This window comes from Bos javanicus, chromosome 23 (assembly GCF_032452875.1).
Source record: "Bos javanicus breed banteng chromosome 23, ARS-OSU_banteng_1.0, whole genome shotgun sequence".
Classification (NCBI taxonomy): Eukaryota; Metazoa; Chordata; class Mammalia; order Artiodactyla; family Bovidae; genus Bos; species Bos javanicus.
The window spans coordinates 48,757,419-48,778,030 of NC_083890.1; the positions used below are offsets into that span (position 1 = coordinate 48,757,419).

At 53.1% G+C, this 20,612-nt stretch overlaps 2 long non-coding RNA genes across 2 annotated transcripts; one reads left to right on the forward strand and one right to left on the reverse strand.

Annotated features, from left to right (window-relative positions):
- Positions 1-3,363: 3,363 nt before the first annotated feature.
- Positions 3,364-6,791, forward strand: LOC133236745 (uncharacterized). Its single transcript, XR_009733010.1, has 2 exons — positions 3,364-6,280; positions 6,556-6,791. It is a non-coding gene; the product is annotated as an uncharacterized LOC133236745 (long non-coding RNA).
- LOC133236746 (uncharacterized) lies at positions 5,073-8,038 on the reverse strand. Its single transcript, XR_009733011.1, has 2 exons — positions 7,680-8,038; positions 5,073-7,452 (listed from the first exon to the last, which is right to left on the reverse strand). It is a non-coding gene; the product is annotated as an uncharacterized LOC133236746 (long non-coding RNA).
- Between the last annotated feature and the right edge of the window lie 12,574 nt (positions 8,039-20,612).

Consider the following 20,612-nt stretch of genomic DNA (forward strand, 5'->3'; position numbering starts at 1 on the left):
CGCACAGTGCACACATGTACAAAACACACAGTCGCTGGTACGTATGTGCGTCTTTAAAACGGATGTAATTGTCTTCATATGGCAGATAGTGTTCTGATGCTTACCTTTTTGATCGTTAAAAGCGTGTCTCCAGGCCTCTCCGGGCTGTACACTTAGTTCACGTCCTAAGCTGCGTGTTGTCTTTCACAGGATTGTCCCCCAAGTTTCTCAGTCCATTTCCCTAGAGACGGTCTCCCCACTTTGTCTCCAGCCCCCCAGTAAGGGGTTGACTGTGATGAGTCATCTCGTGTGTGTCCCCTGTTGACCTGGGTGAGGCTTCTTCTGGGATCCAAGCCTCCTGGTTAGAAAGCAGCAAAGCCACGGTTGCCGAGGGGGTGGGGTGGGCTCCCTTGACGTCCCCTCCTGCACAACTGCCGGGGAAGCAGAGGTTCCCAGGGCCCCGCCTTGCCCTTTAACCTCAGAAGCATCACTGAGCTCCAAAGTCTTCTCCCCGGTTCCAGGGGATCCCAGTAAGAGGCCATCCTCAGCTTCACCTCCCTCTCTACAGTCCCTCACTCACCGCCCTTCCACGCTCCAAGGTCGGGCTCCTGGTGCCATGTCTGCCCCACACAAGCCTGTCCAGTCCTCCCGGCCACCCGGTGGACCAGGGACAGAGACCAGCAGGGCCCATCAGAATCCCTTCCTCAAGGATGCTGCAGACTGGTTGGGCTGGGCGGGTTGAGGGAGGGCAGTGGAGAAAAGAGAGGGCTTCTTGACACACCTACTCTGGAGCTCTGCTGCCTTCTGCCGCATACCCTGGGGAGCAGACACAGCTCAGTCAGTGTGCAGAGAGCCACACAAGTGTGCAACACTCAGGTGAGGGATACACGAGCCCTGCTGTGGTTCTGGCCACCTTCCATCTTTTCAGAGGCCTGGCCCCCTTTCTGCTTTGTCAAGATACCTATTTTCTTAAGAAAAATGCCTACTTCGTGTTTAAGCTAGAAGGAGCTGCTTTCTTTCTCTCAAAGCCAGAACATCAACTCATGCACACTTTACCCCATAAGCAATTCTTGGTTTGTTGTTTAATCGCTCAGTCGTGTCCGAGTCTGTGATGCCATGGACTGTAGCCCACCAGGCTCCTCTGTCCAGGGGATTCTTCAGGCAAGAACACTGGAGTGGGTGGCCATGCCCTCCTCCCGGGGATATTCCCAGCCCAGGGGTTGAACCCGGGTCTCCTGCATTGCAGGCGGATTCTTTACAACTGAGCCACCTGGGAAGTGCAAGGGACACTTTAACAATGAGTAAAAGAACAATTGACTTACACTGTGGACAGACCACATTAATCCCAGATCTTCATGACTGTCTCCACGCTTGCAATTTTCTCTTCATTTCCCTCCCTCCCTCCTTCTTCTTTTCTTTCTGCTGGAAGTAGCATGTGTTAAATATAAAACCTCATACCTGCATTCTTTAAAAATATTAAACGATTTTAATATTTTTAATTTAAAAAGCGATTTTTAAATTCTGTCCATTTTTTCCCCAGATGAGAAATCTCAAGGGGTTTTGAAGTCATTTGTTAAAAGTATAAAGTGCAATAACTTCTGATTAATTTCTAATAACAGCCAATTAACAATTAGGGAAAAATGATACTATACTTAACCTGCCAAATTTTAATACAGTCTTTGCTAAGGATGTAAATAGGATTAAAAAATGACCCTGGTCAGCAAAGAAGGAATAGTGACCATTCAGGATGGAGGAAAACATCAAAATTCAAACATTGGAGTACGGTTTCTATTGAATTCATACTGCTTATGCACATCACCAAATCGAAAAATTAAGTTGAACCGTCGTAAGTTGGGGACTGTCTGTATTGCCTCGTTTCCAACTGGTCTAATATTTTCCTTTCAATTTTTCAGTCTTTTCCTGCTTTCTTCTAAATCTTTTTTTGTTAACATTGAGATTTATCTGGCTTTGTGTATTCCACCGCTCCCTCCCGCGCTGTGGTCTCCCTTCTGGCTCACCTCCGTACCCCACTTTCCTGTCCTGTCTCTGCAGACTCCTTGTCTCCCCCCTCCCTCCGTCATCCCCAAACTCCTCTGTGGTGCGGTCAGTCCTCTCGGGAGCGTGGGTGGTGATGACAGCATCAGAGAGAAGAGTGGGAGCCCCTGGCTTCCGTGTCCATGGCTGGAGCAGAAGCAGACCCTGAGGAGAAACGGACGGAGTGTCCAGGTTCCCAGGGCCACTCACAGGGGCAGGACCCCTCGGGGGGATGGGGGATGGGGCGGCTCCACCCCCAGCGCCATCTGAATCTCGCCTTCCTGAACTCAGGGCTTGCTCTCACCCTCTGCTGAGAGCTCGTGGATACCTACAGATGAATTGGCTTGTTGGTTGGTTAGAGAGTGGTGCAAATAACATCCAGTTCTTGGGTTCGATCCCTGTTCGGGCCAACCTGTGGTGGTGGTGGTGGTTTAATCGCTAAGTCGTGTCCGATTCTTGCGATCTGATGGACTGTAGCCTGTAGGGATGTGGCTTTTTTGAGCTTCCCAGGTGGCTCAGTGGTAAAGAATCTGCCTGCCAACGCAGGAGACACAAGAGATGCAGGTTTGATCCCTGGGTCGAAAGATTCCCTGGAGTAGGAAACGGCCACCCACTCCAGCATTCTTGCCTGGAAAGCCCCATGGAGAGGAGCCTGGTGGGCTACAGTTCATGGGATCGCAAAGAGCTGGACACAACCGAGTGCACACACATATATACAGGGGATACCAGAGAAAAACTAAAACCATTCGTTGTGCGGGAGGGTTCACAGCTGTCGTGGGGCAGGCAGAAATGTCGGGCATTCAGGTCTCCCGATGGAGGGCCTGAGCGTTGCACGTCCCAGGGGAGTTGCCCTCGAGTGGACGAGAAGAAATGTGACATCAGCCACTCACAGTGCAGCCTGATTAGGTCAGAAGTCAGCGTGAGGCAGGCTGGCCTGGCTCTCAGCCACAGTCGCCAAACCATTTCCCTTTGCAGGATGCCCGTGGCCCCAACCCCCCAAGCACAAAGCTTTGAAGAGTGGGGCTGCAAGGCCGCTGCCTTAATGGCCGTGTTGGCCGGTGCAGACCGTGGTCCTGTTCGGGCCTTCCTGAGACCAGTGGTTGATCACCCCGAACTGCTCTGGGCTAGCATCCCCTGTTAGCCACACCTTGAATACCACTGCATCAGCACGTGGCAGTGCTGGGCTGACGGGGGCTTGAGTCCCATCCGGGGACAGCTGGCTGCCCATGTGGTACCAGGGCCACAGCCATGCAGGGAGGGCCTGGACCCTTGGGGACCCTGGGAGAAGGCCCGGTGCACGGGGTCTCGTTCAGTGGCGTGTCCTTTCGATTTCCACCCTGCAGCCTCCGGGACACACCTCATCGGACCGCTGGGCCCGCTGCACCCCGCGTGGGTAACCCAAGTGTCTGTAGGGCTTGCGGCTGCAGCCACTGAGACAGGGCGGCTCTGTTTTTCCTCAACGGTTAGCTTGTCCTATTTGACATTGAAGACAATGTCAAATGATTCTCCTGAGAACGCCAGGGCAGCATCTTCCTGCCTGCCGTATCGGCCGTCACAACCAACCAGAAGCCTGGTTTCCAGGAAAGCAGTCACTCGATCTGACCTGCTGAAGCCTGGCCCAGCCCCCGGCGGGCATGCTGCCCCAGGACTCCTCAGCGCCGGGCTGCGCTAGCTGCGGCCTCAGCTCATCCCTTCTAGCTGGCCAGCCTTCCTCCTCCTCCTCCCCGATGAAGCCTTGCCCCCTGGGGCCCTCTCCTCCTCGATGTCCAGGCTGGTCATTTGTGGAGTGCTGGGAGGGCGTTGGGTTTGGGGCTGGGGGCTGATGCTCTTTGTTTCTGAAAATATCCCAGACCCTGGCTGCTCTAATCTCTTCTCTGGGCAGAGGCTCCGGGAATGCCAGCTGCTCGCTGCATGGTGGGGCGGGGTGGCCCAAGGAAGACCCTCTGTTGCCCCACCTCCCTCCCTGGGGCTACGAGTAACGCCATGTCTCTGTACCCCGCATCCTGTGAAGCGCTTGGGAAAGATGACTGGGATGCTGACATGTGATGCCTAGGTACCTCCTGAGCCAGCAACCATCTCGAGTTAGCTCAGGGGTGCCTGGGCGGGCCACGGAAAAGCGGGGCTGTGTCTTGTGATGCGAAGAGGTTCTTTTCCTAACCATATATGTCCCCCCGAGAGAACCCATAAATAATGTGGTCACCCTGGCTGGGCTGTCTTTCCATCACAGCCCTGGGAGCCCTCTTGGCCCTGCTCGCTCTTCTCCTGTTTCAATTTCCATGTCCTCTCGGCTCTGTAACCCAAGGAGCAACTCAGGGCTTAGCAACAGCTGACAACCCGGCAGGCAGCTCCTAGCCGTGGCTCCTGGGGAAGGGGCGATGGGCACTGAGTTGCAGCTGTGCTCCGGGGCACCCTGTCCCCAGGAACGAGGATGCGTACTGGGGAGACATGGAACCTTGGGAACCAAACCCAGAGGATCTGGCGAGGCCTGTGAGCGAGGGATGAGCTGGGAGACGCTGATGAATGCTTCTCCCGGGAGGATCACACAGACACTCTTGCCTCACACCCTCACCCTCCGCCTCGGTTCCCCACCAGAAAGGGGGACAAGGCTCCTTCGAGGGGTGTGCGTGACTAGGTGCTGCCCCCACGGCTGCATCGGGGAGCTTGAGGGACCTTTCCAAATCCAGCCCAGCCCAGCCCTGAATTTTATGGGTGAAGAAACTCAAGTCCAGGGGAGAAGTGACTTGTTCCAAGTTGGAGTAGAGCGAGACTTGAACCTAGAGCCATTAGTTTGCACACCAGGAAGCGGGGGGCTGCCCGCTCCCCACACTGTGTTTCCCTTGCAGGGGGTGGGGTTGAATGCACTCCGGGGAGCTGGAAGATCCAAGGCGTCGGACACCGTGGACTTCATCCCCAGAGTCTGGTCCCCGCACCCCCATCCCTGCCACTGGCCCCTCCTCCTGCACCCCAGGAGCCCTTCCAAAATCAACGGCTTTTCCTGGGGGAGGGACAGGTGGAGTGCCAGGTTGAGGTGCCTGGGCAGAACACCCAGAGCCAGTCCCTGCCTCCAGCTGTTCTTTTATTGTCGCGCAGGCAGTGAAGGGAGCCAAGGGGGGAGGGCGGCCCAGCAGCAGCGGCTGGGGGTGACTGCGGAGGCTGCCAGGCCAGCGAGCCCTCAGTTCTGCTGATCCTGTCGCTCACGCCGCGGTGGGAATCTCTGAGAAAGCCCCTGAAGGCGACAATGTGGACAAGGCCGCTCCAGGCTGGGGGTGGGGGTGGGAAGGGGGCTTGGAGGGGCGCCTGCCCTCAGGGCTCTGGAATGCCATGCATGTGTTTATCTGCTGAGCCGGGCCTGCCCGCTTGGTCCACCTCGGCATTCTCCATGGGCTCACATGCCATCAGTCTCTGATAAATGTGAAAAAATAGCAACATCTGAGCCACCGACCTTCACATAGAGGCCTTGGAGACCAACAGCCAGGGCGGTTGCTCCTCTGTGGGGTCAGACAACCAAGGCCAGCAGAGGGGGAGAGAGAAGCACATCCTCAGATCAGGGGCAAGGACGCCGGGGTCCAGGGTGCTGCGGAGTCTGCCCTGGACACAGCCGGGCTCGGAGGCCACGGCAAGCAGGATGGGGCCGGATGCTGTCCTGCAGATGCCGGGCGGCGTGCCCTCTGCACACTAAGGGCGGGGCCCAGCCTGCCCACCCCAGCCCCGCAGACATCTCTGGGCACCTCGCATGTCAGATGCCACACTGAGGCCAGGCCCCCGCTGGCACCCCTCTCCTTTGCCTGCCCCCCCTCCCACAAAGTCCCTGCTCCACTGTTCAGCCGACACTTCCTGGTCTGCGGTGAAGGATGGGAGGGCCTGGGGTTTTCCAGACAGTCTGAGTTGTGGGTTCTGATCTCTTCCTTAAAAAAAAAAAAAAGAATAAGCCAACACTGTAGCCTTGCCTGCACGGTGTGGTCAGTGGAGTGGAAGCAAAGTCTTCATTTGGAGCCAACTCTTTCCTTTTTCTTTCCTTTTTCCTGAGACTTCCCAGGTGGTGCTAGTTATAAAGAACCCGCCTGCCAGTGCAGGAGACTCAAGAGATGCGGTTTCGATCCCTGGGTCAGGAAGATCCTCTGGAAGAGGGCATGGCAACCCACTCCAGTATTCTTGCCTGGAGAATCGCATGGACAGAAGAGCCTGGCAGGCTACAGTCCACGGGGTTGCAAAGAGTCTGACACGACCGAACTGACTCAGCACGAAAACACACGCAAGACGGGGGCAGGTGAAAGTGGGAGAGGGGAGGCGACCCGTGTCTCCTGAGGGCTTAGTCCTCCTTGAAAGGCAAGATTAGGTCACTTATTTATGTCCCTGCCCATCTGATGTGATGGGTGAGGCAGCTGGGGTTGGGGGGGTTGGAGTGGCCAGAATGAGCCGCCAGCCGGGGATGGGGCCACATCCCCAGCTGGCAAGCGGAGCCTGGAGCCTCTCCGGGGCTTGCTGTTGACACACCAACATCCTCCCAATGATGGTCTTATGAAGTCTATCCTCATTTTACAGATGAGGAGACCAAGGCTCAGAAGAGTTAAGTTCCCTCCCCAAATGGTGACTTCAAAGCTGTGGAACCACTGTTACAGCAGCATCAGGGGGCTTCTGGATGACCGGACCGTCGGAGTGACCAGCCAGCCCCATTTGCCAGGGATTCTCCCAGGCTTAGCCATGCAAGTGTCACGGGAAAGCCCTTAATCTTGGGCAAATCCAGGGATGTTGGTCACCCCATTAAATGCTCATCTGTCTCCTCTGTTCTTATTGCTTTTGATTTTCACAGCAACACACTGTTAACTTTAGCTGTTTTTGGGGGGGGCAAAGAGAGAGAACCGCCCCAGAATGGAGCCCCCGGTTATGGGGGCTATTTGAGGATGATGGGGAGGAGAGTGCTGGGCACAGAGCTGGGAAGGCAACGAATGCCCACTCAATGCCCACTCAGCAACACTTGTTGTCACCCTGACCCGACATGGGGGGCAGGAGAAGGGGAATGGACACGGGAGTGAGGGCAAAACGGGGGACCCGGGTGGAGGGGAGGGAGCACTGAGTGCTGAGTTCCAGCCGGGCGGCCTGGCCACCCCCACCCACGTCCTGGAGGCTGGACTGCTCTATGGGGCACAGGGGTGGAGGTCAGGTGAGGAAGCTCTGGCCAAGCAAGGATGTGGGGCAGGGAGGGTCCCCTTAGGGGATGTGAGGATCGCTGTCATAGTTGGGGGGTGGAGGCAGGGAAAAGCAGAGGACCTCTGGGGGCGGGGGGTGGGGGGGTAGAAGAGGTTTCGGGCAGTCTGTAAGCTGTAAGCCGAGTACCGGGTCTGCCACGTGCCAGGCGTCTGTCTATGCTTTCCCGCACTCAACCCGTCGAGCCTCCGAATCCCAGGAGGTAGGTATCTTCCTGGTCCTCAAGATCTCCGTCTTAACAGATGCGAGTAAAGGCACAGATGAGTAAAGAAACCTGTCTAAGGTCACACGGAGACACGATGGAGCTGGGGTTCCCATGTGACTGACGGTTGAGGAGGAGAGGGGTTTTCCCTTCCTTCCTTCCCTCCTTCCCTCTTGCCTTCCTTTCTTTCTCTCCCTCCCCTTCCCTCCCCTTCTTCCTCCTCCTCCTTTTAAAATGATGCAGCCTTTTCTTGACCCACCAGGCTAGGTGGGTCGAGTCTAGGCAAAGTCTTCTTTTCCAGCCAGCCCCTGTCCGCTTCCTTTTTCACTTTCTTCCCCAAAGGCTGGGAGAGGGGACTATTTCAGCGCCCCCACCCTTTCCTGACTCAGGCCCGGTCGGGCAGTCGGGCTGAAACGCGGAGAGAGACGTGGTGACTGGTGTTCCGGGTGAATGTGAGTGTGAGATAGGTGAGCACGGATGAAAGCCGCTCCAGGAGAACATCCGGATCCTGGAGCCTGCCGACCGCCCGCCCCGCCCTGCGAGTCCACGTCTAAAGCCCCGATCCCGTCTCCACGGCCGGTCTCCATCAGGAGCCCGGGGAGGGCGTACACCCTGAGGTCAGCCCGGGAGGCAGCCTCCGGGCATCCTCTGCACCTGCATCTGGTGGGAAATTGGGGGTGGTAGGTCAGGAGGGAACCTGCGCAGGGCGTGGGTTCCCTGCCCTGGGCAAGCTCCGCCTCCGCCCCGGCCCTCTTGACAAAGACCGCCCGTGAGTCAGCGCTCAGGCCCCGCCCCACCCGCGGGGCGCTCTGCCCAGCGCCACCCCGGCCGCCACCTCCTCACCCTCATCCGTGACTCACCTGTCTCCCGCTGGCCCCCATCGCCGGGTCTCCTCGGGGCTCGTCCAGGGACCGGCCCTGCTGGGAACCGCAGGACCGCACCACGTGGCTGACCGGCCTGCACATCAACGCACTGAAATGAATGGACAAGACAGGCCCAGGACCAGCATCCGCTTCTGAGCGCTGAGGACTCGGTTCACATCGCTTTCTCACTGGAAGTTCTCTTTTTGTCAACACGTTAGGGAATTGGACATAACGCCTACAGAGAAGCCGTTTCTAGGTAGAAAGCACTTTAGGGAGTGCCTGAAACTGCAGAGCTGTGGCAGGTATCTGTGTGAATGCAGCCCACCACAGCAGGAGTAACTGAGGCTGAAATCAGTCTTCCTGAGTGAGTGAGTGAAAGTCGCTCAGTCATGTGCGACTCTTTGCAACCGACTCTTTGCAACTGTATAGTCCATGGAATTCTCCAGGCCAGAACACTGGAGTGGGTAGCCTTTCCCTTTGCCAGGGGATCTTCCCAACCCAGGGGTTGAACCCAGGTCTCCCACACTGCAGGTGGATTCTTTACCAGCTGAGCCACAAGGAAAGCCCAGTCTTTTTAGCTCAGTAGAAAATTTATCGAATAAATGAGTACAAATTCTGTTTTTAGGTCTGATGTTTGAGCAAGTGTAGACTGAGAATTCTCTGTAATCTGAACATCACTACTGATGCAAAAATGTGATTATTCCAATCTAATCTGGCTTGCAAGGTGGAGCAGTTTGAGATCAGGAATAGATCATGAGACCAAGATGAAAGAATCAGCGACTCTCTGCAACACTTGGCTAAAGGTAGGTTGCACAGATTGTGCACTGCGCAACTCCAGAAGGCGCTCTTCCTAGCAACCACAATACGCAGAGTGTTTTGCAAAGCAATGGCCCTGGGTGACACTTTTCCCAATCCTTTAGTGAGGGGTGTATGGGAAAGTCCCTGGTGGTCCAGTGGTTAAGACTCAGTGCTTCCGGTGCAAGGGATGCAGGCTCAGTCCCCGGGGGCGGGGGGGGGGAACAAAGATCCCACAGGCTGTGCTGTGTAGCCAAGAAAATAAATTAAAAAATAAAAAGCTACTGCCAGAACAAAACAGTGCATATTATTTGGAGTTCATCTTTGTGTCTATTTAGGCTTTCCTTAACTGTTTAGCAAATTCCATATATAATTCATTCATATGGATTCAGCCAATTCAGAAATTTTTGTTATGAAATGATCACAGGTATATAGGAAGTTGAAAAGCAGTATACAAGAAGGTCCCAGTGTACACTTTATACACTTTATCGAGTTTTGCTCAATGATAAAACTAGACATAATATCTAATATGAAAACCAGAAAGTTGCCATTATTACAATCCACTGAGCTTATTCAGATTTCAGCAGCTTTACATGGAGGTGTGTGTGTGTGTGTGTGCGCGCACTTCAGTACAGTTTCATCATAATAAACTGGTGCTACATTCTGGTAAACGCCTCCACAATGAACATACAGGAAACCATTCCGCATCCAAGGACACATCCCACCTATTACACCCTCCTCTGTTCCTAACCTCTGGTGGCCGCTAAGTGGTCCTCTGGCTCTATAATTTCATTTCAAGACTGTTATATAAATGGGGATTTAATCTTTTAAAAAACTGCTATTTTTTTCGGGGGGGGGGGCCAATCATTTTTTAAGTAATTCTTTTGTTACAAAGTTCTGACTTAAAGATTTCTAGGTAAGTATTCCTCGGGAGAAGTGCTTGAACTAGGGAGACCCAGCTATTAGGGATCAAGAATACGGTGCCTGGAGGGACAGCAGAAACCAGGAGAGCACTTATTAAGCACCTGCTGTGTGCCAGGCCCTGTGCTCAGGCTTCATGTGGGCTGCTGATAGAACGGGGCCTTGAGAGGCGGGCTCCTCCTTGGGGGTCGTCCCCACTCTCCCCCAACACACACTTTTTACAGCTTCTGCACACGAGCTTCTCGTTGGGTCACTGTCGCTCCAACAGGAGGGCTGTATCTTGCTGCTCAGGGAGCAGGCTCTCGGGCCTGCTTGTGGCTCTCGCGTTGCTCTCGCTGCTGAGCCCGAACGCCACGCGGGAGCTGGACACAGGTGGCCTTCATCACTGGCATCACTTCCGGAGCCATTCAGCGGCATCGGGTTCTCACCTCTGAAGATCTGCAGAGAAGCCCTCGCAGCGGCTCTTGGCGCCCTTGGAACTTCCAGGAATTAAAGGTCAATGGAGAGGAGCTCACTTTCCCAAGTCCCCAGATGTGGATGAGTTTAGGAAGTTCCCTTCTTAAGGTTATTAAGGCTCAGTGGCCTGGTGAGCCCAGGTCTCCAGGGAGGTAATGTAATTTGCCCAGTATCTGGGAGCTTTGGGCTGAATTGGCACAAACCGGTGAACGGGGACATTAAACCAGGGATGAATTACAGGCACCTCCGGGTTCTCAGGTCCAGAGGGCTCTGAAAACAGGAGTGAACGTGACAGGTCTGACCAGTTAGGCACCATGTCGCCTGAAGTAAAGTCATCTGCTGAATGTCACTTTGGAGCCCATGTCGCACCCTGGTTTTGTGACGTCTCTACCTATTCATCAGTGGGGCTATACCTGATGCAGAGCAGGTACAGCCTCGGTGTGTCAGCCTTGTCTGAACACCAGCGAATATATTCCAGCCAGTCTACAGGCAGAGTCTTCCGGTATGACAGTCCAGTGGTATAGAGATTGAATATTTACAACCATTTTGAAGTTGGGACACCTGTTGTTGTTCGGTTAGCATGGTGGCCAAGAAGGTCATGTTGCCTAACATTTATACTTTATTTATTTAGGTGAATAATAATTGATGGTGTTGGTGGGATTTTGTTGGACTAAAAAAACTGGAGGCCCCTTGAACATTGCCACAGGAGATAGCTTGCGTTTAACCATTGTTTCTAAGCTAGAATCTGAGGCCATAGAGCCAGAAGTCAAAAAGACTGATATTTGGTTCTCACCTAAGGAGAGAAACAGCCACTGTGTCATTGTCACCGGGCATGTTGACAACCGTGCAATTACATTCACCCCAAGTGGTAGACAGCTTGGATGACTTTAGAAATTTTGCAGATGGTGACTGCAGCCATGACATTAAGAGACACTTGCTCCTTGGAAGGAAAGCTAGGACAAATCTAGACAGAGTATTAAAAAGCAGGGACATCACTTTGCTGACAAATGTCTGTATAGTCAAAGCTATGGTTTTTCCAGTAGTCATGTACGGATGTGAGAGTTGGACCCTAAAGAAGGCTGATGCTTTTGAACTGTGGTGCTGGAGAAGACTCTTGAGAGTCCCTTGGACTGCAAGGAGATCCAACCAGTCCATCCTAAAGGAAATCGGTTCTGAATATTCATTGGAAGGACTGATGCTGAGGCTGAAGCTCCAGTACTTTGGCCACCTGATGTGAAGAGCCGACTCATTGGAAAAGACCCTGATGCTGGGAAAGATTGAAGGCAGGAGGAGAAGGGGACGACAGAGGATGAGATGGTTAAACAGTATCACTGACTCAATGGACATGAGTTTGAGCAAAATCCAGGAGATAGTGGAGGACAGAGGAGCCTGGTATGCTGTAGTCCATGGAGTCAGAAAGAGTTGGACATGACTTAGTGACTGAACAGCAACAACATTAAACTTTTGTTCTTCAACCCTTTGTCTTGGAAACCCCCTCATTCTCAGTCCCCTTCTCATTATGGTTAAAATAGTGCAGTAGTGATTTGTGAGTCCCTCAAGGACAAAAACAGATTCCCTTTTAGCAGATTACAAGTCAAAACAAACAACTTTAAAGCAAAGTCCAAAGTAAGTTGATCCTAAAAGGAACACCGAAAAATTTTTGTTTACAAATAAGAACACCATGACGCACTGGAGATAGAATTTCTCAATAAAGAGAAGTCCTTAGATTTATCACATGGACTCACCATCCACCCTTGTTCCTTCGTAGTGAGCATCCTTCTGTGAGAAGCACATTAAAGCCCCCCTTTCTGTCATCTACAATCCTAACATCCAGAAAGCGGTGAAAACCAACAGAGTTTTGTATATCTGAGGCCATTGGCAGCAATATCTGACCTGAACCGACTTAAAACTACTTACAGAACTTATTTATCTCATTTACTGTGAGCTTTCACATTTCATCACAAAAATATTGATGTTTGAGCAAGGATATGAACTTGGGCAAACTCTGGGAGGTGGTGAGGGACAGGAAGGCCTGGCGTGCTGCCGTCCATGGGGTCACAAAGAGTCACACGACTTGGCTACTAGACACCCACGTGGGGCAGGACATACGACACACAAGTTATGGCGGACGCACTGCCTTGTCTTTTTAAAAATCTGAAAACCTCTGAATTCTTAACACAGCTGCTGCCAGGGTTCTGGATAAGAGACTGTGGACCTAAAACACAGCCTTGCTATTTTTGATAGACGAGGGGACCCAACCAGATGGCTCAGCTCATCAAGCCTTTAGTCCCGTCCCTGACAAAGTCTAAGGCGACATAATCCCACATTAAACCCCGGACTCCAACGCTTCCTCTGTCCTGCCCTGTGTCCAAGCAGTGAGGACTTCAGGCCGGCTGGGCAGAGAGGTAACCACAGCACTGACCCTCCTGTGGCTTCTCCGTGTAGATGAGGCAAGGAGGGGCGCTGGACCCATCACTGCCCAGGCATCCATCGGGTGTGTGAGACCTTATGGTAAATCCACTGAGTCATCCCCTCATTAATTCGTCAACCTTTCATTCGCTCAGCTACCACTTAACACGTACCTTTTGTGACCTCATGATGTCTCACGGAGAGCCACGCACGAAATGAGGGGGAGAGGGTGGAGCTTGGACTCAATCAGGATTTCCCAGACAATGTTCTATAGACTCCAAGAGATGGCAGCGGGTTTAAGAGGAAAAAGATTTCCATGATTAAGTCTTGAAAATGATGCCTGAAACAGGGTTAAAACAGGTTTCTTCACTGCCACTCTTCTGGGTCTTTGATAATGTAATATGCATGACTGACATCCAAAAGTGCACATTAGTGTTGCCCAAGGAAGGCTGGCCCAAGGCCTCTGGGTCTCTCCCAGTTCGGAGCGGTTTCATATTCTATGGAGGCTGTAGGAATGAATTACACAGAAGCTGGCAGACTGGGATGACTCCATAAGGCAATGGGAGACATTGTCCCTGTGTTGTCAAGGGCTGGAGGCAATTGTTGCCTCTACCAGCTACTCTGAAACAATGTGCCAGAGCAGGTGGCCACCTGGGCTGTGGGAGTCAAGAGGATGCTTTTCTGAGCTCATCTAACCTGGAAAGGTAATAGCCTCTTGTGAGCAATTTCCAGCCGCATCTCTGAATTTCTTCTCTTCCCTAGACAGCTTGCCTTTCAGGGCATTGTGCCAGGCACACAGAGAACACTCCTGCCCTCTGACCTCTTATAGCATTTTGAGAACTAAGATTTTTCCTGAGCCAAGAATATGTGGAGTATTAGAGGAGTCCTGTTTTCATGACTGTTGTTGTTTTTTTTTCCCCCTGCCCCTGGATTCCTTATGATAACCTCATTATACTATCCTTGGGATCAACCAAGGTAGTGAAAGTCATTCAATTGTGTCCGACTCTTTGTGACCCCATGGACTATACAGTCCATGGAATTCTCCAGGCCAGAATACTGGAGTGGGTAGCCTTTCCCTTCTCCAAGGGATCTTCCTAACCCAGGGATCAAACCCAGGTCTCCTGCATTGCAGGCAGATTCTTTATCAGCTGAGCCACCAGGGGAGCCCAAGAATACTGGAGTGGGTAGCCCAAATCCTCTCCAGCAAATCTTCCTGACCCAGGAATCAACCCGGGGTCTCCTGCATTGCAGGCGGATTCTTTACCAACTGAGCTGTCAGGGAAGCTCCAACCAAGGTATGTGTATCTATTATCTATCTATCAATCATCTATATCTATGCATCCATCTATTTATCATCTATATCTATCTATGTACCTGTCCATCTATCTATCATTTGTCTATATCTAGCAGAGACATTACTTTGCCAACAAAGGTCCATCTAGTCAAGGCTATGGTTTTTCCAGTGGTCATGTATGGATGTGAGAGTTGGACTGTGAAGAAGGCTGAGCGCCGAAGAATTGATGCTTCTGAACTGTGGTGTTGGAGAAGACTCTTGAGAGTCCCTTGGACTGCAAGGAGATCCAACCAGTCCATTCTAAAGGAGATCAGCCCTGGGATTTCTTTGGAAGGAATGATGCTAAAGCTGAAACTCCAGTACTTTGGTCACCTCATGCGAAGAGTTGACTCATTGGAAAAGACTCTGATGCTGGGAGGGATTGGGGGCAGGAGGAGAAGGGGATGACAGAGGATGAGATGGCTGGATGGCGTCACCGACTGGATGGACGTGAGTCTGAATGAACTCCAGGAGTTGGTGACAGACAGGGAGGCCTGGCGTGCTGCGATTCATGGGGTTGCAAAGAGTCGGACATGATTGAGTGACTGAACTGAACTGATCATCTGTCTATCATCTATGTACCTAATCTTTGTGGAGAGGGATCAGTAGGTCCCTTCCCTGAAGCTGTGAGCTCACCTGGCAGTGAGGAAAGAGGGAAGAAGGGTCAGAGGGGAGGGCGTGGGGTGATGACATCCCTGAGCTGGGCAGTGGGTGTGGGCAGCCTGGCCCCAGGTCCTCCCCTTCCAGAAATCCTGGCACACCTTAACTGGGGAGAAGGTGCCTGGCTGCTCATCTACCGGCTAAGGGCCTGGACCCGCCGATAGAGCCTGAAACGCCGGGCGGGTGCTCTGGCTCCTCCTGCCCCTGTGGCTCCTCCTGCCCCTGGTTCCTGCACGGCTTGTCCCCCACCTGCAGGCTCACCCTCTCTCAGCGCCTCTCCCCCCTCACCTGACCTCACTGGGGCACACCGGGATGATACCTGTCTCTCCCACCATCACAGAGAGACTTGGACTTCTCAGAAGCTACTTCCTTGTCAGGGTCTGTGTGTGTGTGTGAAATAGCTTTACTGAGATAATTTACACATCCACTATTCACCCATTTGCAATCACTGCTATAATCAGTTTTAGGACGTTTTTGTTACTTCGAAGATAAACCTCTTTAACTCCTCTTTAGCTTCCGCCCTCCTGTCCCGACATCCCACTCCCCACCAGCCATAAGCAACCGCTACTCTACTTTCTGTTTTATTTAGCAAGCGTGCGTGTGTGCTAAGTTGCTTTGCGTCAGTTGTGTCTGACTCTTTGCAACCCCAGGGGCTGTAGCCCACCAGGCTCCTCTCACCATGGGATTCCCCAGGCAAGAATACTGGAATGCATTGCCATTCCCTCCTCCAGAGGATTTTCCTGACCCAGGGATCAAACCCACGACTCTCACCTCCTGCTCTGGCAGGTGGGTTCTTTACCAGTAGCGCCACCTGGGAAGCCCCATTTACCAAGCACACAGGGGCAATAAATGAAAACCCTTTCTCTTGCAGTGGAAACTACACTCACTGTCAGCTGCATAGGAATTGTGCCCCCAAAATCAGCTCAGTAAGACAGAGGTGGGGGAGGCTCCATGTGTGAACACTGGGAGGTCAGAGGTCACAGAAGTCTAAAGATCATGGTTCCTTCTTCTGCTTCCTGTGCCAGGGGACTCAGGAGACATTTCTTGCCCCAAACTTTCCTCCTCGTGACTAAGTAAAGGGCTGCTGCCAAGAAGCCGATTACAAAGCAGACAGGGACCTCCAGGCAGAGCCGGAACTTACATTGTGAGGCGTCAAAGCTGCAGGAAGCTTGCTCACTTAGGGCCCATTTAGCCCATTCTGTGGATGTGGGAACTGAGGCTCAGAGAGCATCAAGACAGGACTGGAATCCAGATACCTGTGAATCCTGGACTCCATTCTCTTGACAGAACAAAAAGCATTTCGTCCAAGTGTATGGCGAGTCAGACCAGGCTAGAAGGGTTGAAAAGGAAATCTGCAGAAGATGCCACTTAAGCACGGAGAAAAGGCACTGCTGTCTCATGATTAGAAAATGAAGCATCTTCTGGAAGCCTCTCCCCTCGAGCTATGTTCACAATGGAGGGCATTGTGGGGAACATCAGGAGGCTTTCAGGAGGGGTCGTGTTCAATTGTGGCTCAGGTGATAAAGAGCCTGCCTGCCGATGTAAGAGATGCGGGTTTGATCCCTGGGTCAGGAAGATCCCCTGGAGAAGGAAACAGCAGCCCACTCCAGTATTCTTGCCTAGGAAATCTCATGAACAGAGGAGCCTGGTGGGCTGGAGTCCATGGGGTCACAAAGAGTTGGACACGACTTAGCAAAAGCAGCAACAGTGTGTTCAACTAGGTTTGCATTTTAGAGAGGAGACATCATGGCGTTCAGCTGTCCCACGTAGGGGAGGTACCCGGCGGGGCAGGAGGGGATCCACTTGGGGTGACCGATGATGGTGGCCTGGTACAGAGGCAGTGAATTTGCATGCAGGAGTTTCAGAGTTTTTCTAAATTTAGTTTGGATGCTTTTAGTCATGGAAAGGTCTTTTAATTTTCCTTGGACACTCAGATGAGCTTACAAAACAACATTTTCAGTGTAAAAGTATCAGACACATGTGGGTCACTTCAGTTCCTCCTCGGCCACACTCCAAAGAAGTGGGTTTGCAACTTTTAGAAAACTGGTGCTTGGCAGCCGTACACAGATAAAGTATTCACGAAGAGTCATCTGTTGGTGCTTTGACTTTTAAAATCTGTTCCAAAAAAAAGAAGACTAGGACACGGCCTTGGGCTCAACTTTCCCGTGAAATGAAGCAGAGTGTGTGCTGAGTGACTCTCTTGCCCCCAGAAAAAAATCCTTGTGGGGAGGACAGGATGAAAATGAAAGTCAATGAGGCCTAATTCCTACCCCGTGCAACTTACAATGAAGTTGGATAATGAAATGACACACACGGGACCACTGACTATGTTATTAAGTGCTAGGGATACTGTTACTGGCTTGAAATAAAGTGATACTTTATGGCCAGCAGGGAGCTGAGTAGCTGGAGTTGCCTGGAGGAGGTAGGCTCGGAGTAGCTCAGAATGACTGTGCGTGCGTGTGTGCTAAGCTGCTTCCGGCGTGTCTGACTCTTTGTGACCCCATGGACTGTAGCCCGCCAGGCTCCTCTGTCCCTGGGATTCTCCAGGCAAGAATACAGGAGTGGGCTGCCACACGTCCCTCCAGGGGATCTTCCCGACACAGGGGTTGAACCCGCGCTTCTTACCTCTCCAGAGAAGACGGGGAGGGCGAGCCCTGAGGGTGGGGAGCACACAAGCCCTGAGGGTGGGGAGCACACGGGGCTGGACTGAGGGCATCATCCTGAGTGCTCTGGACCAGGTTAGTGCTCCCACCAGACAGAGCCGCAGGGCACAAAGATGGAGAAGAGGAGACTGCAGGCTCGAAGGAGCCCAGGAACCTCTTCTTAAGCAAAGAGTATACTGTTTTGAGTGATGACTCCACGTCCTTTTGAAGTGTTTAGTGTTTAACGCTCCTGGGCTGAGAGTTTGGAAAGGAAATGCAGCCCTGGTCTTGGCACGGTTTCACAGAGACAGGGAAGCTTGTAGGGGGCTCCCCTGTCCCCCAAAGAGGAAGAGCCCCTCTTCCCATCCTGATGCGTGTCCAGAGCCACTGAAAAGAGACACGTCCTTTCCCAGGAGCTCTGCTGTGTCCAGACAGGCTGAGGGACTTTAAGGAGGAAGGGATTTATCTCCGCCTTTGCCAGCCCTCTCCACTCCGGGGCTTCCTTGACAGACGGCGTGTGATGTAGTTACTGCCTCTACTGGGTCACCTGTCTCTCCCTACGTATATGAATTTTTGGCAGGTTCAAAACCATATTTTTAACCCATTTTGATTGGCCTGCATATCTCCCAGGTGTCACCTGGGGCCCTGGGAAGAACCGTGTAGTGGCAGAAACCTGGAACATCTACCTGGAGCCTGCAAGCCTGGAAGTGAAGGGCGTCCTTGGCTTTCATCTTGAAGCCTTTTCAGAGCCTTCATGGTGAAGCCTGTAGCCAAGGAGACATGCCCTTCCCAGGGTCTCAAAGTTGTCCGAATCTGAGAACATCTTTGATACGTGATAAAACTGCTTTCCATGTGTCTCCTTTGAAAGAAATCAAAATAAGCCCATATCTGCGACTGGACTTGCCCGTTGAATGCGTGTTTCTTAGTCAGGGTACTATTTAATGGTCAGGATGTACTGGGTTATCCTACAGCAAATCCCCTCCCACCCCCACCAAGTCTCAATGGCTTAAAGCCCGAAAGGTTTACTTCTCTTTCTTACTACATATCCACTACGAGTGGGCACCAGGGCTCTTCTCCATGCCAGCCTCACCCCAGGACTGGGGCAGCCAGACCAGCACCGAGCCCAGGTCTGCTGTTCCCCAGGCCAGACGTAAAGAGCATCCTGGTGAATCGCCATGCTTCCTAGGGCTCCTGTCTGGACCCAGGTCACCTCTGTGTGCATTGCTTTGGTCTCAGCCAGACCCCAGGCCACTTCTAACTTTACAGGGGCAAGAGTGGTAGACCATGGGGTAAGGAGACTGGAAATTCGGTGACTCTCAAACCGTGCGACCTCTGAAAGGTGGGGATGCAGTGACGATATGGCCTGGAAACCAGAAGGCCAGTGATTTTGTGTCATTAACTCTTGCCTGTAGGTAAATCATATAACTTCCAAGAGATCTCGTTCCTTTTCCTTAAAGCGGGGAACTGGGTAGGGAGGGATGGAGAATGGAACGGAAAACCCCCTTGTGTCTGGCCTGCCTCGTGGTAATGCTGTGTGATTGGAAATAAGACGAGGCCCAGAGAGTGAAACAGGAGGGAAAGGCAGCAGAAGCGTTTTCACGACGGCCGAGAAGGCACCAGGGAACTGCAGCCCCGAGGTTGTCCTGGGCAGCTTTGTGCTTAAAATAAGGCTGCATGTATGCTCAGTCATGTCCGACTCTGCGACCCCATGGACTATAGCCCTCCAGGCTCCTCTGCCACAGAACTCTCCAGGCAAGAATACTGGAGTGGGTTGCCATGCCCTTCTCTAGGGGATCTTCCTGACCCAGGGATGGAACCTGTGTCTCTTGCGTCTCTGCCATGGCAGGGGGACTCTTTACTCTTTACCAGTATGCCACCTGGGAAGCCCAGGATAAGGCTTCAGGTGACAGGAAAGCCAGCATAGCTGTGGCTTCAATAGGCTGGACGTTGGTCTCTCAGAGCTGAGGGGCTCGCGGCCCAGGATGGGCAGGAAGGCTCCAGATTCTGGGGTCTCTGGCTCCCCCTACCTTGCTTCATTGCCATCCCTTGAGTGTTTCCTGTTTCAGACCAGGTTCCCTGGGATCCAGAACTTGAGGCCGAGGCAAATGCATCCGTGCTCAGTGGTGAGTGTGACCCCAGGAAGGGAGGCGGACGATGAGGCCGAGGAGGGAGGGAGACATGCAGGGCTGGAGGCTATGCCGTTCAGCTTTCAGCAGATGCAGCCAGAGGTGTTGTCTCATGGGAGGGTTTCCTGAAAGGCCCCGGAGGAGAGAAGAATCTGTGGGCCAGGGCCTCCTTCCTGTTGGTCCACATGCGCTCCACAGGGTGTCAGGACCCCACCTTCCTCGCAGCAGCTGTCTGCATCTCCTGCTCAGGAAAGCACGAGGCCTGGACATCAGTGGAAGTGTCCTCAGTGTGAATGAAGGCATGTGGGGCTGGGCAGAGAGCGAGCGGCAGCCCGAGGGGACTCCTGACCTGAAATTGTCCATCTGCACCCCGACAGATCTGGCCAGGTACAACTCCTGGAAAGCAGACCTCCTAGTCTCGTGAGCAGCAGTGGGAAAGCTGTGGGGCAGGAGGGGAGGGGCCTGGAGCAACGGAACCTCTGCTGCGATGGGTCTGGCCCCACCCAGCAGGAAAAGGAAAAAAGTTAGGCACCATGACCTTGGCTGCCACGAGGTGGGCTGGAAATTAAGGCCAAACCAAGAATCCATAGCCCCTTGGGTCATTAGGTTTCCTAGGGGAGCAAGCCTGTTAGAGATACAGTTCCCTGGGGGTGGACTGGCTTTGTGCCCCCTCCCCTCCATGCATCACGACCAAGTGAAGAGAAGCCCCTGGCCTGCCAGGCAGTTCCTGACTTGAAACTCCCCCGGAGTTGCCTGGACCCAACCCGCACAGCATCCCAGCCAGTCCAGCCTCTGCTGGTGAGCTGCATCCTCCTTCCGCCCCAGGAGGAGCGGGGCTCCACCGCCGACCTCAGCCCAGCAGGACGCCGTGACGCCGTCACAGCAGAAGCATCCACTGAGCCCCGGGCTGCATCGCGGGGTGTGTCCGGCACCAGGAAGGGCCTCTGCTCTCGCTGGGTCCCCCGCCTGAGGCTGTGGGAATCAGGG